This window comes from Chiroxiphia lanceolata, chromosome Z (assembly GCF_009829145.1).
Source record: "Chiroxiphia lanceolata isolate bChiLan1 chromosome Z, bChiLan1.pri, whole genome shotgun sequence".
In the NCBI taxonomy this organism is placed as follows: domain Eukaryota; kingdom Metazoa; phylum Chordata; class Aves; order Passeriformes; family Pipridae; genus Chiroxiphia; species Chiroxiphia lanceolata.
This window is the reverse complement of record NC_045671.1, coordinates 8,516,515-8,523,901: the sequence shown is the minus strand read 5'-3', so window position 1 is coordinate 8,523,901 and position 7,387 is coordinate 8,516,515. Positions and strand designations below refer to the sequence as shown.

At 45.5% G+C, this 7,387-nt stretch overlaps 1 long non-coding RNA gene across 1 annotated transcript; it reads right to left on the bottom strand.

The window, feature by feature from the left end:
• Positions 1-906: 906 nt before the first annotated feature.
• On the bottom strand, positions 907-2,883 carry LOC116780213. The gene is made up of 3 exons (XR_004354381.1): positions 2,861-2,883; positions 1,367-1,430; positions 907-1,002 (listed from the first exon to the last, which is right to left on the bottom strand). It is a non-coding gene; the product is annotated as an uncharacterized LOC116780213 (long non-coding RNA).
• Between the last annotated feature and the right edge of the window lie 4,504 nt (positions 2,884-7,387).

The window sequence follows — 7,387 nt, the reverse complement described above, 5'->3', positions numbered from 1 at the left end:
CTGGTAGGGTTTATCAGAATAAGTGCTCACATGAGTGTTCTTTTGCCAGCAAATTCCTAGATAAATCCTCATCAGTTCATATAAGTGCAAGTACTTGCTTTGGGATTTGCCTGCCAATATGTATCTAGAGATACACTTGCCTGAAAATTCATATCCACATGTGGCTCTGCATGCGAATGCTGGTTCAAAGAATCTCACCTTGCGCTTTCCTTTTTTACCTGCACCTTTTCAGCCTGGATTCTGCCACAATAAGTATTCAGAAGAAAAGCAAGCAATGGGGGAGGTGAATGCCTTCAAAGCAAATCATGGCTCTTATTCAGATGAATAGTGGAGAGTCTTTTCTTCTAATACTGTCCTTCCTGCTCTTGTGATATGCATATGACTCTATATGTTTCCATTTGAGGCCCGAGGAACTCTGCTAGTTCCCCCCTGCTGCCCACGAGCCAAAAAGACGATAAGGGAATATAATGAACACAAACAATGGTGGAGATTGATTTTGACTTTTTTTTTTTTTTTTTTCCTCCAGGGACAGGCAGGACTCACAGATGTAGGAATATTATTGAATTCCTTTGGATACATTTGATCTCTCAGCCAAAAAAGTATGTGGGACATTTCCGCTTATTTTTAAAACATTCTGCCACAAAACAGTAATTCAATTAACGAAAGCTCCCACTGATGTCAGCCCCAAGCTTCAGCCTGACTGAGCATTTCTCTCTGGTGTGCACACAAAAGCCACCTTAAAGGGGAGCAACCAATCTACATATGTTTGGAAAGGAAAAGCCTTCATGAAGTCTTTTATGATTTAAAGAGAAGGCATGTAATGAACAGAGTGTGTTGCTCATTAAATGCACCCATGTGCAAACAGGCCTTCACCAGTTGGGCTGTGGTTGTTCAGCCCAGCTTGAGGTGGATCTGGAGCCATGGAAGGTGTCCATGACTTGTGCTGAGGCATTGCATCATGCTTTCCTCTGAGCAGCCTACTTCCCTTTGCTTCCTTCCCTCCTGGCAAAGAAAACAGAAGAGCAAATATCGCTACCCTGAACTCAGCTTCATTTACATGCATTAACCGACAGCTACAAATTCTTCAGGTCAGGGTTGCTCAAAAGACATATTTTCCCTGGAATAACTCCCTCTTCCCACTCTCACCCCCCCAACCTCAAACAATTACTTTGGCCATATGTTTTGTAAAAAGTACTTTTCACAAAAACAACATCATATGTGAAATAGAACCTGACAGCTCTCTTTTAGTGCAATGTTAAATGTGAGGTTTTAATCTCATAAACCTCAGGAAACTCAGAGGTTGATCTTTCCCCAGAAGCTTTAATTCTGCCCCCTCGTGCATATGCCTTCCAACAGGAATGCTCACCGAAGGAGTATACAGAAACATTTTCCAACGAAATCCTCTGTGTATAATTCTGATGCCTCTCAGGCTGCAGGGAAAAGTGCAATTTAAACACAAATCAAAATCAGACAATTAAGGTTACTTAAAAAGTAATATCGCAGACACATTATTCAATGTCATTTGGGAATATGCAATAAGATGTGGAGATAAACTGAGATGGAGATGCTGTGGTGGCAGTGTGTTTGAAATACCCAGGTGGATGGAAATAAAGTGATTCAGGCATGTGTGAAATACCCAGGTAGATGGGAAGAAAGCAAATCAGGCCTCCAGGACACTTACTCAGGTGCAACCAGGTTGAGAGCACTTGAAAGTTGCTACTGAGTCACAGTTGTTTGGAGGAATCCATGAAATTAATCTCGTGGATCTCTGTCCGTTGTCAATGAGTGAAACTATAAATGGGGAAAAAAAAAAAAAAAAGCTGACCTTACCTAAAATCCTTTGCTGAGGACAACAGAGTGTACTAGATACTGACAAGCCTTGTCCTCTCTGAAACAGACATCCCTGCTGAGGCAGGGCTGGGGTTCGCTGTCTGGACGGTGGGAGGGGAAGCAGGTGAAGCTTGTCAGGCTGTACTACTTGGTGTGGCTGAGCTGAATCCCAGTATAAACAATGGATTTCACCCTGGAAATCCGTGTGCGCACCCAGGACAACCTCCTACAGGCAGAGGAAACCTCCCATGTCTCTGTGGCCACACCCATGATTCCTGCAGTCTCCTGATCTGCCAGCTCCAGCCTCCTGCACGTGCGATGCTTAGCAAGGCTCAACCCGAGGGAATCAGTGGAAATGTGAAAATGCACGGTCACATGTTCTGGGCACCAGCAGGGGTCGTGGAAGAGAGGGCTGGGGCTTAGTGATGGCCTCTACCCAGCAAGCAGACTTTTCCTGAAGTCTCATCGGCAAGGGAAGTGGGCTTTCCTGTAGCAATAGGGCAACGGGAATGGTTTTAAACAAAACAGATGGATATTCACTCTAGATTCAGCAAAGAAACTCTTTACAATAAGGGTAGTGGAACGCTGACACAGATTGCCTAGAGAGGTGGTAGATGTTTTATCCTTGGAAACATTTAAGGCCAGTTTGAACAGGGCTCTGAGAAACCTGGTCCAGTTCAAGATACCCCCGCTCACTGCAGGGGGCTTGGAAACAAAAGACCTTTAAAGATCCCTTCCAACCCAAAGTATTCCATGTTCTTATTAAATGGGCAGACTGCTCAGCTACAGGGGAGCAGGTTCGGCCTTTTGGTACTTTGTGGTGTATAGGGGCAGACTGCCAGCCTGAGGGAATTTCAGGGTCTGAATAGACCTTGAGGGTCTTGTGAGGGGTTACACTGGCGCTTTAAAGTTGTGTGAAGTGAGAGTGGAAGGAACAAGAGTTGTGCTAAAGGGGAGGAACTATTTTGTATGTCTCATTTGGGCCTTCATCAGCACACCCTTTCCACAAGATCAGGGCTCAGCTGCCCACCTGCTCTGACATCCCTTTGGGATGCAGGGCTGTGCGAGTGGCGGATCTGGATGACCTTGTGTCATCTGGACACTGTGCCATCATCATGATGGCACGGTGAAGAACAGCTGGAGAGCAGGCACCGGCAGCCCTTCCCACTCAGTGATTCCCTGGGATCCAAGGATGCTGCTGCAAGTGGCTTGTGGCACACAAACGTTCTTGTTGCAGCACTTCACACTGTGCAAGAGCATGAGGACTGGAGCTGGGAGATGATTCCTGATGTCTTTCCACTAGACAGCTCCCAGCCCTTGGGTAGGAACACTCTCACAGAAGGCACACAGAAAATGCATCCAGGGGCATAAGGATGGAAAAGGCTTTCATTGTGTGGAGGCGATAAATCCACCGAGGCTGGCAATATCAGTCAGCAGTACTCTTTGGGTTACCACGAGTATTAAGTGTAGGGGGAGACGATTCCAAAGATTAATATTTTGGCAACTGTTGGATTCTTCAGCGCATGTGTGTACAACCTGCGGCAGCATTACCCTGGTTCCCACCCCGCAAAGCAGAATGACAGCAAGTGGACTGGTAAAATACCATCATTTCTCCGGTCCTGCTTGACCCACTGCATCACAGCCCCTTGCAGGGTGTGAGACAAGAGTCCATTCCTGCAGCCTCCAGACCCGCTGACCCTCTCAGTCCCACTAACCCTCCTGCCACTGCTAGAACCGGTGACTCCAGAGCTGCCTGAGCCCAGCCAGCCCAGCAGCTGCATGGGCCAAGCAGCTCAGGTGCAAACTCTTGGTGTCTGTTTCTCTGCTCATCCAACCAGGGATATCCAGGAAGGATATCCCTCACAAACTGCACTCCTTCCAGCCTCCAGCATTATGTATCTCTAAGCTGGTAGGGCAAAGCTGCATTTCATAGGCCGGGACAGGTACTCATGCCAAGTGGCTTTGATCAAAGCCCTTGTTCAGTTATCCAAGGCAAGTTAAAAAGGTGGACACATTCCTGGGGAAAGGGTCTTCCCTCCTTTCTCTGAGCTCAGCCTACTTCAACACAACTGGGAGAGATCATTTTGCAGAGGCTGTCTGGGGACGGGAATCCTTTTATTCAGGATATTGAATGTTTAGATCAGTCCCTGAAGTGTACTCACAGTCCCCATTACTGCTGTGTTGGGCAATCAGTCTGTGATCCTGGAAAACATGGAGATCTTTGCTCTGAGGGCAGACTTAGATGTGCAGGGTGCATGAGCCTACTTAACCTGAAAATGCCAGTCCTTGGCATAAACAGGTCAGTCTCTGGACCTCCAGGAGGCTGCCAAGGAGGGCCTGACCACAGCATGGTGTTTTTCCCCACCAAAATTTCTATCTCCTGGGGAAGACTAGAAGGAATAACATCTCCATCTTTAAATGGGCAGAAGCTTTTGTGGCATGTTGAGACAAGTCAGGAGAGGTTTTATGGAGCCTTCCAGTGGGGACAAGAAGGTAAGGGGATAAAATAAAAAAGAGAATATAAAAGTATAGGCTTTGAAGAGTGAGATATTTCTGTGACTGAGCAGAGGCTGAGAGTCCTTGGCTCAAAAAACAGGAGGAAGCAGCCACATTGCCTGCTTTTCTGAAACACAATCTCCACAGCTTCATGTCTCCATACACTGAGGGCTCCTCTTCCTTTCCCCTTCTTTTTTTTTTTCTTTTTTTCCTAAAAAAAAAAAAGAAAGGAAGGACAGAGCTGGTGCTATTTTCCCAAAGTGTTTCCCCCAGGGTCCTTGTTGCAGCATCAAATTTCCTTTGAAATGGCTATGTGGGAAACATAGTTTCTTGGGTCACTTCCCAAATGAAAAAAAAAAAAAGACAATAAAAAATGAAATAGGAAAATAAAATTCAACATGTGAAGAGCAGAAGCCAAATCACAACAGCTCTCTGTTCCATTTAATCCTTGGTCCTAGGGAGGAGGCTAAAAGTGTTGTTGGGAAGAGTGATTTTGCATTACTATGTTCCTGCTTCTAAATGTCTTCCCGGCTCCCTCCCTGGATTAGCCTTTTTGCCCTTTTTCCATTTAAATTCCTCTAAAATCTGGGGCATCAACTACTCACAAGCTGAGTGTAGGAACAGACGGCTGACTGGAAGCAATTCCTGGAGTCTATTCCAGACCACCAAAGCCACCCAGGGAAGAGGATGAGTTTCTCTTTAAACGCTTGTTTGTCATTTGGAGAAAGACAAAGCTGATTATTATGGGTACAAGGACTCATATTTCTGTCTTGCCATCTTGCCTCTGTTCCTAACCAGCCCCTGGTTGTCATCTCTGCATTGACCCACACCAGGAAAACACGCACATCTCTGGTCAGCCCTGTATCCCTGTGTCCCACCCAGCTGCATGCACCCTGACTCCTCAGCAGCTGTGCTTGAAGGTGCAGTGACCTTCTGAAAGCTTCAGCCTGAGATCTCCACGAAGACGTCAGCTGTCCATTAGCGTTTCCTGAACTTTTCCTAGTGCCTCCTGACATGTGAGAAGCTTTCTGCCACCTGGCTCTCTTGGCAAGCAACAGGTAGTGTCTGTCCTGCTTTCATCTGCTGCGCACTATGTTTGACCAGGAGTGGGCTGACCTGCCTCGGTCTGTTTCTGCCAAAGCTGATAGAATAAAGAAAAGGATTAAGTTGGCTGCGGTCAGCACTCCAGACCTGTACATACCCCTGCTTGAACTCTGCAAAGTCTGCAAAGTCAGGGGCAAATAAAGTTTTTTCCTGTCCACATCATCCTTACTTTCCTCACACAGAACCTTTATTTATATGAGTGCTGGTGGATAGGATGGGAAGGAACCAAGAAAGGCACCAGATTGACTACCCAGGACAGTTTTCGTTGGGGTTTGTTTATATCGCATTTGAAAAATCCATTTTTTTACTGGTTACCCAGCCAAGGAATTGTGCAAAACACCCAGCCTTAGCGAGACTTGAAAGTTGATAGCTCTGCTAAGCCAGCTTTTCCCATGCACACAGAAAATCAGCCCTGCTTGCTGTGCCTCATGACTTCTTTTGAGTGACTTTGTCACATCTGGGAACCTCATGATTACCCTAGAGCTTCATTTTCTGGTCCAGCAGAGTCAGGGCCCCTCCTGACCTTGCTGGTGGTTGTGTTGGAGTGAGCTCCCTGAGTCCTGATCCCAGCTCACCTTGTGAACACACAGTTTGATTCAATCAACATGACATATTCCCCTGCTGTTGCTTGCAGTGCATCATCTGTGCATTTTGCAGAAATCCTGTCCATGTTTTCTCCAAAGTGGTAATTTTTTTGTACGCACTGTTGATGTGCTAGAAGTAATGTGGTCACACTGACCACACCTGTGTCCAGCAAGCCCTAGTGGACCTCTTCCCCAGACCTCTGAAAAATACCTGGATAAAATCTGTCTGGTACCGTAACTCAGCCTCAACCTTTTGATGTCTAAAATCTCAAAGGCAGCACCTCAGTTGAAGTAATTTACTGCTTCTCCAGACTAGATTTCAAGCTCCACAGGAATACCTTAAAAAAAGCCTAACAAAGAATTTCATTCACTCATATATCTCCCCCTATGCCTCCATTGTGTTTGTTAAAAAAGGATGGGTCTTTATGCCTTGTTGTTGACTGCATCAAACTGTGAAAAATAAATAATGATCAAAACCAAATGTCATCTGTCTTTAATCAATGAACTGTTGAAAAGGACACAGAGTGCCAGGATGTTTATGGAGTTGGGCTTAAATAGAGCTTGCAGCTTGGTGTGTGTTTATGAAGGTGTTGACTAGAAGGTTTTAGACTATGTAGCACAGATTTGAGTATTTACAATGCTGCTCAGCCTGTTCTTGTTGATGCCTTACATTCGTAATATCTGCGTGGATGGATCAGGCTCATTCCTGGCTGGCTGCATGGACAGTGCTGGTCCTCTCTAGCTGATGCTTGAGAAAACAGACTGTACTTAAAACATTAAAAGTTCACTAAAGTAGAACTCCTCAGATACATCATCTCCTCAGAGGGAATAATCATAGAACTAAAGTGCTTCTGCCATTGCTGGGTGGGCTCCAAAAAGTTTGGGAGCTTCACGGAACCTTTGAATTCACCAATTTTTACAGATACTTTACTGAGAACTTTTGCAAGAGTGGTGTTTCTGTTCATCCTTGTGGGGAAAAGCAGTGAATTCATAGACACAAGAAACCCAGCTGGCTGAGCAGCTAAAAATACATTTGGCTTGGCATCTTTCCTTGTACACCAAGACTTTGCATAAACCTTCATTCTTCAGAGGAATGCATGCAGCTAAGAAATCAGAGCTGCTCTTTTGTGTCACTGCAGGCCCCAAAATGAAATCCATCCCTGTACGTAACATTTTTGGAAGCTCACAGGAATAAAATTATGAGATCAGCAACAAGAAAGTTACTGGGTATCAAAGTACCTTCTATCCGTGGAATTGTCATATGGGGGAACACAAGTTTCAGATCATTTGTTCAGAGACCATAAGAAACCCGCATGTCCATGCTCCATGAAGGCCACGAATCAATGCAAAATCCTTTAATTCTTGTTATTCAC